Source organism: Benincasa hispida, chromosome 3 (genome assembly GCF_009727055.1).
Source record: "Benincasa hispida cultivar B227 chromosome 3, ASM972705v1, whole genome shotgun sequence".
Taxonomy (NCBI): domain Eukaryota; kingdom Viridiplantae; phylum Streptophyta; class Magnoliopsida; order Cucurbitales; family Cucurbitaceae; genus Benincasa; species Benincasa hispida.
The window spans coordinates 28,173,493-28,183,491 of NC_052351.1; the positions used below are offsets into that span (position 1 = coordinate 28,173,493).

Below are 9,999 nucleotides of genomic sequence, written 5' to 3' on the forward strand. Positions count from 1 at the left end.
ACCATATATTATTCTTGCTATTAGTCAAATTATTAAGTGATCGAGTTTAGGCCACATACGTAATAAAAATATACAACCAATTTTCTAAAATGCCATCTTGGAATATTTATTAGAAGTGGAGTATTTTGTGTCGTTTTTATTAAAATATAAAGCAACACCAACTAATTTAGAAGATTTTTTTAAGTATTTACAAAATGATATAAAAAATTAAATTAGTTTTTTTCTAGAATTATGTTGAAATATATAAATTGTAAATCACAAAAGTACTAATCTAGACTTGTCCTTGGTTTTTTTTTTAGGTTTAAGGCATCCTAGAGACTTCATTTAGATAAGAATAAACCTTGAAAAATCTAGAATATTTAAAATCTAAAAAAAGTCTAGAGAGATCTTTTTACTTGGGCTCCAATGATCTCATGCCTATAATAGGAGGTGTGGCTCCATATGTGAGCCACGCAAAGTTAGAAAGTTAGAAAAGAAAAGTGAGTGTTAGAGAGTAAAAGAGCATTCTCTCAAAAGTGTCCATCTTTGTTCTTTCTTAAATAAAAGTTTCTTTCTTCCAAGCTTGTCTCTATTCTTTTTTTTTTGTCCGTTTCTTCAACAAGTGGTATCAGAGCTAAGTTAGCATAGCTTGCTATGGAGGAGCTTTTGAAGATTGAATACATTCTAGAATTGTGAAGATTATTGTCTGGGATACAGCTACTCACAGAGTGCATTCATCACTACAAGATGATGGAAAACCTTCAAGTTGTTGGAGCAATCAAGAAGCTCAACACTCAGAACTACAAAACATGGTCCACATGCATGAAATCATATCTCCAAAGTCAAGACTTGTGGGATGTTGTGGGAGGCCCTGAAGTCACGCCACCTAAAATGCTACTACTTTGAAGATATGGAATATCAAGGCAGGTAAGACCATGTTTGCAATTAAAACTACAGTTAATGAAGAAATGTTGGAGCACATAAGTATAACGAAGACATCAAAGGGTGCATGAAACACGTTTGCCTCACTTTTCTCGAAGAGAAATGATGCAAGATTACAGTTTCTAGAGAACGAGCTCATGTCAGTTGCTCAAAGGGAGATGACTATCAACCAATACTTCAGCAAGGTAAAAACTCTATGACGTGAAATCTCTGAGTTAGATCCTACTTCTGCTATTTCAGAACCGAGAATGAGAAAAGTTATTATTCATAGACTTAAACCTGAATATAGAAGCTGTATTGTTGTTATTCAAGGTTGGGTAGTCCAATCTTCTTTGATTAACCTAGAAAATATGCTTGCTAGTCAAGAAGCATCGGCTAAACAAATATCGGAGGTCATAATAAAGAGCAATAACAAAGAAGCGCTCTTTAGTGGCCAAAGAAAATGTCAAACAAAATCTCAAAAGAAAGTAGGATCAAAAGGAGATGAAAAAACTCCAAAACGCTCTCAAGTAGGGGGAGCTAGTAAAACTGATAAAAAACACGAGTATAGAAAAAATAGTGAATGTTATAACTGTGGAGAGGTAGGCCGTTATGTAGAGACTGCCGCTGAAAGAAAAAAAAACCAGTAGAAAGTAATGCAGTCTCCTCCCAGATTGAGAGCATTAATGAAGAAGAATGGGATGCAAATGCATGTTTTGCAATGTAGATTCAAACCTCCAATCGACATCCAATGCAATGAAGAACGAGTGTTGGCTCTCCATGCAGAAAAGGTAAATTATGAAAATGATTAGATTGTTGATTCAAGCCACTCTAACCATATGATAGGTGATATGAAGAAGCTACAAAACACATCAGAGTATAATGGAAGCCAAGTTGTTCACTGCAAACAACTCAAAGTTGCCAATAGCCCATGTTGGCAAAACTTTGATAATGTTTCATTCCAATTCCAATCAAGTGGAGTTAGAGAATGCATTTTATGTGCCTGGGATGGAGAAGAATCTGGTGTCAGTATCTCAATTGACATCAGCAGGCAACTTTGTCGTGTTTGGACCTGATGATGTGAAGGTGCACTATGATTTAAAGTCAATGGTGTGTCGTTGATGGAAGGGCAAAAAATGGACTCCATCTATGGCATGTTAGCGGAGGTCGCTGATTAGGTCCTTTTTTCAGTATCATTTAATTCTCAAAAAAAATCCACAAATCAAAGAAAATTTATATTAACTGAACTCTACAACTACTACTAAAAAATCGTAGCAATAGTGACAAGCACGGGTTGATCTATAGGGAAGCACTAAATTTGTTTTGTTAAGTTAATTCTCCAGATATAGCAGTAAGCGATGGGTTGCATGTGGCAGAGAGATAAAGTGCGAAAAAACATAAAGATAAGTGGGCAAAAGTAATATATAGTAAAAAAAATTCTAGTTCTAGGAGCAAGAAAGGGTCCTATTCAGTTTTCGATCATCGACTTCTCTTAATTGAACTCATATTTGATATATATGTGCATAACAACCTATTTGGCTCAACCAACTCGTCAGCATTACAGACAACCAAAATCGTTAAATTAAATCAAGCAAGCGCCCTAATTATCAATTAAAGCCTAAGCCCTAATTAATCCAAATCCCTTAGTCCTATTGGATTCGATAACATCTATTTAAAGCTAACACACTTGCATTAAGATTAAGAGTTCCATTGTGCGATTGATCAATTAGAGTAGCCCAATTAATTAATCATAATATCCTAGAATCTAGGTTAAACATACATTTTAAGGTCTATGGGTACCCTATATATTCCATATCATGCATACAATCAACCTTTGCTACTTGGGATTCAAGCTAGACGAACAATCTGTGGTCTTAACTTAATTATTTGAGCAAGTAATCTTGCAAATGGAAGATTTCGACTTGATAATAAGCACATGTGTGACTATCTACTGAATGCGTCTATTAATGCCATAAAAGATCTAAATGGTCCATTTGGTGGATTTATAGGTTCACATATATCACCAAGAATTCGTTCTAAAATGCAACCGATTCAGTCCTCACTTTGACTAGTGATGGTCTAATGATTAATTTGCCTTTTGAGCAAGCATCACATGATAATTCATTAGATTGAAGAATCTCCTAGCTCTTCAATGGATGTCCATTTGAAATCTCAATAATTCTTCTCATCATTACAGACCTTGGATGACCTAATCAGTCATGCCAAATTGTAAATATGTCTGGATTAATTAACTTCATGTTCATTATTGTATATGTTTCAATTACTCGTATATGAGTATGATATAATCCAGAAGATAAAGCAGACAACTCTTCTAATATATGTTTTTCATATAAGACAGTAGATATGATATAAAGATACTCCATATTATTCTTTCTATCAGTCTCAATATCATAACCATTGCAACATATATCTTTAAAACTAAGTAAATTTCTCTTTGATTAACTAGAGAATAATGCATTGTCAATTGTAAATTTTGTTTCTCTAGGAAAAATAATATTTGATTTATCAAACCTTTCAATTAGGTTTGCAGAACCTGATATTGTATTGACTTTTGCTTCCAACATTGTCAGTTTGGAAAAATATTTTTTTTACTTGTAAGTATTGTATGTGTAGTTGCACTGTCTAACAAACATAGATCTTTTTTACTCATTTTTTAGTCTGCCAACATATGAAAATGATCCAAGTTTCTTCATTAGAAGAAAATAATAAGAAGAAGAAAAATAATATTTGGAATACATAAAAGTTAACATCTATTAAGAGGGGGAAAATGGAGATAAATAAAAAAAAAATATTAAGTCTAGATATTTTCAAAGTCAAAGGAAACACTTGATGTTCCATTAATTCTACTGATTTTCTCTTTAGAAGATTCAAAAAAGTTAGTCACATCCAAATTTTTCATATGGGATAGGTCAAATATATCATTATCCTGGTATGCAAAAATTTGCTTCCATATTTTTCTCTTTTTCCTTCAAAGATGTATGATAGAGATCAACTAAGTGTTTTGACGTACAACAGATACGTGACCAATGCTCAGTCATTCCACATCGGAAGCATTTATTTTCAACACTTTTTCAACTTTTATCTTGTGGAGTTTTTCCTTTGTTATCATTATTTTGTGTGGTTCTTTTGAAATTTGAATGATTATAACGACCACCATGAAAATAATAATTATTTCTTCCTCTGCCATAGTCACGACCATGACTTCGACCACGATTATTATTAAAATTCACAGCATTCACTTCGCGAAATGGTGTCGTCCCAATTGGTCAAGATTCATGATTTTTTATTGATAACTGTTATTTTGTTCGGTCCCGAGAAGACATGAAATTAGTTTATAATATTTTTTAAAACTTTTCTCTCGATATTGCTACTGTAGGAGCATATTCAAGACATAAAATATACAAAATGTCTTCTCTAACATATCAACATCAGTAATTTTCTCTCTACATAACAACTTTGAACTGATTTTAAATACTGCGGAATTGTAATCACTTATTGATTTGAGATTTTGCAGCCTCAAGTGCAATCACTCATAATGAGCTTTAGGAAGAATAACTATTTTTTTATGATCATATCTCTCTTTCAAATTTTTTCACAATATACAAGAATCTTTTATTATAAGATACTCCATTTTCAACCTCTCGTGGAGATGACGACGAAGGAAAATCATAACTTTTGCTTTGTCTTGACTGCATGTCATATTTTCTTCTTTAATAGTCTCTCCAAGATTCACAGCATCCAGCTAGTTTTCAGCATCAAGTACCCATGAAAAATAACTACTGTCGTTAATATCAAGGGTGACAAATTTTAATTTTGTGAGATTTGTCATGGCAACACTATCATAAAATATTATATTTATGGTAGAAATTTAATAGATATGAAATATGAAAAATAACGTTAAATTTATAATTATAATGAAGAGGAAAAAACCGACATACCTTTAGGACTTACCTTGGAAAACGATAGGAGCATTGTGCTGATAATGTTTTGTGAACTTGGGGAACAAAATGAGAACACGGATACCAATAAAATATACTATTAAAATAAATATAATGTAATATAATAATAAACTAAATAAATTAAAATAAATTAAACATAATATATAAAATAAGAAATTTATCTAAATTCTCCACTTTCTCCAATTTTCATGGATTTTACTTAATGTGTGTGTCTTTCAAAACCCATCAAATGCTACTATTTATATGCAATTTGGCAAGTACGAGGTGGATTATATGGATATTAATAATGTGTAATCTTGAGATACATAGACAACACTTTGAAAAATAGGAGTATGATACATAATGAATGGACACTAAACATGAGTATCTAATGTACCAATTATCATAATATTTATAATAGTTTCATATTAATGAAGGCTTCTTTTATTGTTGGCCCCATAATAATTCACTTGTAGAGAGGTGGCCATATATGTATGGTCTCAATCTATTTATTGAACCGTCATTACTTCTTTTGAAAAAGAGATGTGTTGCGTCAGCAATTAACACTATCATTAATTTTTTCATCTATAAATATTGCATTCATGATTTCACTAGAAAAAATGTATATACTTTTATGTCATGCAAATTCAAATTCAAAGTGTCCACAACTAAGAGCGAAAGGAAATTGAATTTGCATAAGGACCATTCATTTATGAACTCAATCATATAAATTAATTATTTTTTTTCGAGTTAGTCATCAGTCATAATCTTATGGTTGAAGTCTCGACAATCAACACTTAAGGAAACTACACTCATCTATCTTTTATAGGAGAAAATGTGAATTTCATTTATACGACTCTTATATGTTTTTAACTTCCTATTTGCTAACATCTCCAGAATGGTTAAGATTATTTTGAATTGATTACAAAAGTCATTTTCACCGTACCCATACAAAAATAAAAGACAACCTTTAACATGTAAGTATATAATACACTCAATTAGGATTAAGATTGAATCGCATATGCTCTCTCATTTTGTAAAATAATTATATCCCCTCAACTAATTAATTTATAATGGGAGATTATAATATTTTGTGATCAAGTTTTACTGAACTTTTTTTTTTTTTTTTAATAATATATGGAAGTAAAATAGATCAATAGATGCAACAAGATATCTCAACTAGATTGACACATTCCAAACACTCCCATCACTACTACAAAACTGGGCTTTAATGTCAGTTTAAAACTAACATTATAGGGGTACAATGTTGATTGAAAATCGACATTGAAGAATGTATTACAAAAAGTCTTCAAGGTCGATTGTTTTTAATGTCGACTAAAAATCTACATTATAGATGACCAAGATTTCAATGCCAATTATTTTCAATGTCAATTACCAACCGACATTGAATACTATCTTCGACCGACATTGAACATCATCTTTAATGTCAGTTTTCACTTACTTTTTATCGATAATTGTTCGTCATTAAATGTCTGTCATGCTTTTGTTATTGGAAAAATAAAAAAAACATTTTTTTTTCTTATGCACGTGCAAATCAATAATAATATTTTTCTTTTACTTGTATATACACAAAATAAAACCTTAATTGATATTATATATACAACTCAACTTTCAGCCAATACAAATATTAGCTAATACAACAAAGAGAGTGAGAAGTTGTAATAATTAAGTAACATATCAACAAGTTACATTGACCAGTGTATACATAAAGCTCAAAAGCCTAAAGATCTAGAGAGTTGGTCTACTTTGGAGGGTCATATAGATCATCCAACAAAAGCTGGAACAAAACTAAAATAATTGTATAATTAAATCTCATCATACTAACATAGTTTTGCTAATATGGAGTTTTACCTTCGAAACAAAATCATTTTCTTAGCTAATAGAAAATTGTAGTTAAAAATTAAACATCAATGCAAAAATTTAGATTATTCAACATGATGTTTTCACCAAGTGATATATTGTAAAATTTCATCTTCATTTCTTTAAGAAAAGTCTTGACTAATTGATCGGAAAGGGAAGTGAAAACATAAGTTAGCATAAATATTTTTGTTCTTATTATAAATAAATAAAACCAGTGTCACACCCTCTCTCCAATACTCTCTTGATCTAGAAGAGGATGTGAAGATGAAGAATGTCAACCCTTTAATGACACTCGTCATCTACCTATTTCGTGCTTTAACTTGATTGACAATAATATATGCTTAGAATCATATTGCATCACCACTGCCAAAACCTTCTATACATATACATGCATAATAACCATAAACAACCCAAGCATAAAGTCTACAAACACATACATACAACTACCTCTCAAAATAACCACAAGATGAGCCAATAAACACGCCAAAATATTTAACTCTCAAACCCTTCGATACATGTACATGTCAGACCAAAACCTAGGTCTAAATAAGCGAGCTTGCAGATGTGTTGGAGCTGTGGCAGACGTAAGACACGTTTTTGTAGATAAATCATACTTCAGGTAAGGCATTAGGGAGAAAAACTCGTAAAACCCATAATATTAAATCATGTTTATCACGCCTTAAAACAAAGAGTTCATGCCATAGAAAATTATGCTTTGAATTGCAAAAGAATTTATTTAAAATAATATTTTGTCACTCACAGTCAAAGCGAGAACTACTTGGATTTTTGTCCTGAAATAAATTTAACTCAGGTATCCACACAATTTTCTTTCCTAATCATCTAGCTTATTCTAAACTTTTAAATTCTTCCTATCCCACACTTTACAGTTACCCTTCTATGTGTTGCTTGTTTCACATTTTAGGCGATTGTTTTGAGTTATTTTCTTGCTCAACTATGCCTATTTGTTCAAATAACAGTTACTCTCAAAGAATGATATCAGTATATGCTCCATACCAACCAAAAACAGTAGCTATAAGCCCCATTGACAGCACATGACAACAGCTATTTCTACATGATTTTTCATTCTTTGCTGCTAAAATGACTTACTACCAGCTTAGTTATAACATACTCTTCAATTTTAAGATGAATATTAAAGAGTAGACTCACCAAGGATTGGTTTTATGTTTTATCCATCCTCCAAATCATCAAAAACCAACCGTCCAAACTTCCAGCTGTTCATTACTCTGTTTAACCAAACTATTTCAAATATCTTGCATAAAACTCATAGTTACTCTCTATACTCATAAACAAATTATTTAATTGTAGCTCTTTTAAAGTCTTCATTTTCTATATTTTTCACATTCTATTGTAATTGATCACACATGAATACCTTTTACCCAGTGGCAAATCCCTAAAATATTCTAGTCAAAACTTAGTTGCTAAATACAATGCAAGTTAAAGGGATGAACTCTAGAAATACAGGTTGAGGACTCAACTGCAATATCGTCCTGAAAATTCCACCTTCTGTTCTGGTCGAAAGTCTCCAGCAGAACCCATACAACTTTTTCTCTCATCCAAGCCAGATCAGTAGCTGGAGAAATAAATGGAACAACAAATTCATATTCAATTGGAATGCAAAATGTTTGAAGTTCTTACAGTTCACTACATTAAGCCAGAAAACTATGAGTGAAAAAACTGAGATGCTAATAATACCTGTGTAATGTGCATCAAGAACAGACAGTGCTTCCAATTTTGGCATATTTCAACCTTTTTTTTCTTTTTCAAAAGGGGAAATCTTCATTAATGAAAAAAAGAGAATAAATACTTGGCATTATCTCTAACTCACACACAACATTCACATATATTGAGCATGGTTTCTTACGTTTGTGAAATTAGCATTGTCATTTACAATAAACATGTGATTCGTATGCCTAAAGTTTGGAATCGAAACGTTTAAGCAGCTGATCAAACCTAATAAATAAGAAAACTCAAGGCATCTCTTAGATAAAGTAGGAAAAGATTTCCAAATTCACATAATTCACCGCCAAACAGTACAGATCATATAGAACTCAGAAATGAGAAAAAATAATCGAAATCCACAAGTAGAACATTAACCATTTTTCGGTAATCGCTTCACTCATATTCCTACAGAGAAAAATTCCATTAAAAAAGAAGAGAAAAAAAATGATCTAAAATATTTGAGGTTTGAGATTTGCAGCAAGGAGTTTGTTAGAGACGAAGGAACTCTAGATATCTCCATAATGGTATGATATTGTCTACCTTAAGAGTATAAATTTTTATGACTTTGCTTTTGGAACCATTTCAATAGACCTCGTACCATTGGAGATAGTTTGGAGATAGTTGTGCTCCCTTATAAACCCATGATCATTCCTTATTTAACAAATGTAGGACTTTGATTGCATTTCCACCCTACAGAGTTGATGAAGAGAATCGTAACCACAAACGGAGCTATTGTTAATGGCATTTTTTCATCGTTGAGCTCTCCATTTGTAGAATCAATGTTTGAGGTCTTCCCCTTGTTGATTGGAGAAAGATAAAAGGTGTGATTAAATACAATATACAACTCGATGACCTAAATTTTAGGTCATTAATACCTAAGAAAGTCACCGGAAATCAACATGTTTAGGAGCTGGAGTGACGAAACGCACGGGAACGAATAGATCTAAACCCATGGCAGATCTGACAAACGAACGCAGATCGTCTAAACCCATGGCGGCGTCGATGCTCTACAACTTATGAAATCTAGTGGCACGGCTAATCGGAGTGGCCGAACTAATAGGCAAACGAACGTGACCTCATGCGTGCTCCGACAGTGGCGTGTGGCGTGGGTGATCGAAGCGCTCAAACTGATGGGGAGATGAGAAAGAGCGGCATAATTTTTTTCCTTTAACCCTAATATATATAAGATGGCCTATATATTTGTTTTCCTAATTTCCTTCTTAAAAAAACAGATCTTTAATGTCAGTTTTAAACTGACATCGTAGGCATACCTAAATTCAATTTAAAACCGACATTAAAAGTCCACATTTTTTTTTAAGAATCCGATCTTGTACAACCGTTTTTAGTTTTTTCCAACCAACATAAAAACCCATATTTCTTGTAGTGCATCATACTTCAAGATCAAAATAGATTTAATTAATAGATAAATAAAGATACAGAAGAGCTAGAATAGAGCTCTCAAGAGTCAAAGGAACAACAAAGAGCATATATTAGAGGAAAGCCTTCTAGAGATATCACA

At 32.1% G+C, this 9,999-nt stretch overlaps 1 long non-coding RNA gene across 1 annotated transcript; it reads right to left on the bottom strand.

Annotated features, from left to right (window-relative positions):
• Window positions 1-8,060: 8,060 nt before the first annotated feature.
• LOC120072873 lies at window positions 8,061-9,669 on the bottom strand. Its single transcript, XR_005480617.1, has 2 exons — window positions 8,454-9,669; window positions 8,061-8,331 (listed from the first exon to the last, which is right to left on the bottom strand). It is a non-coding gene; the product is annotated as an uncharacterized LOC120072873 (long non-coding RNA).
• Window positions 9,670-9,999: the final 330 nt, after the last annotated feature.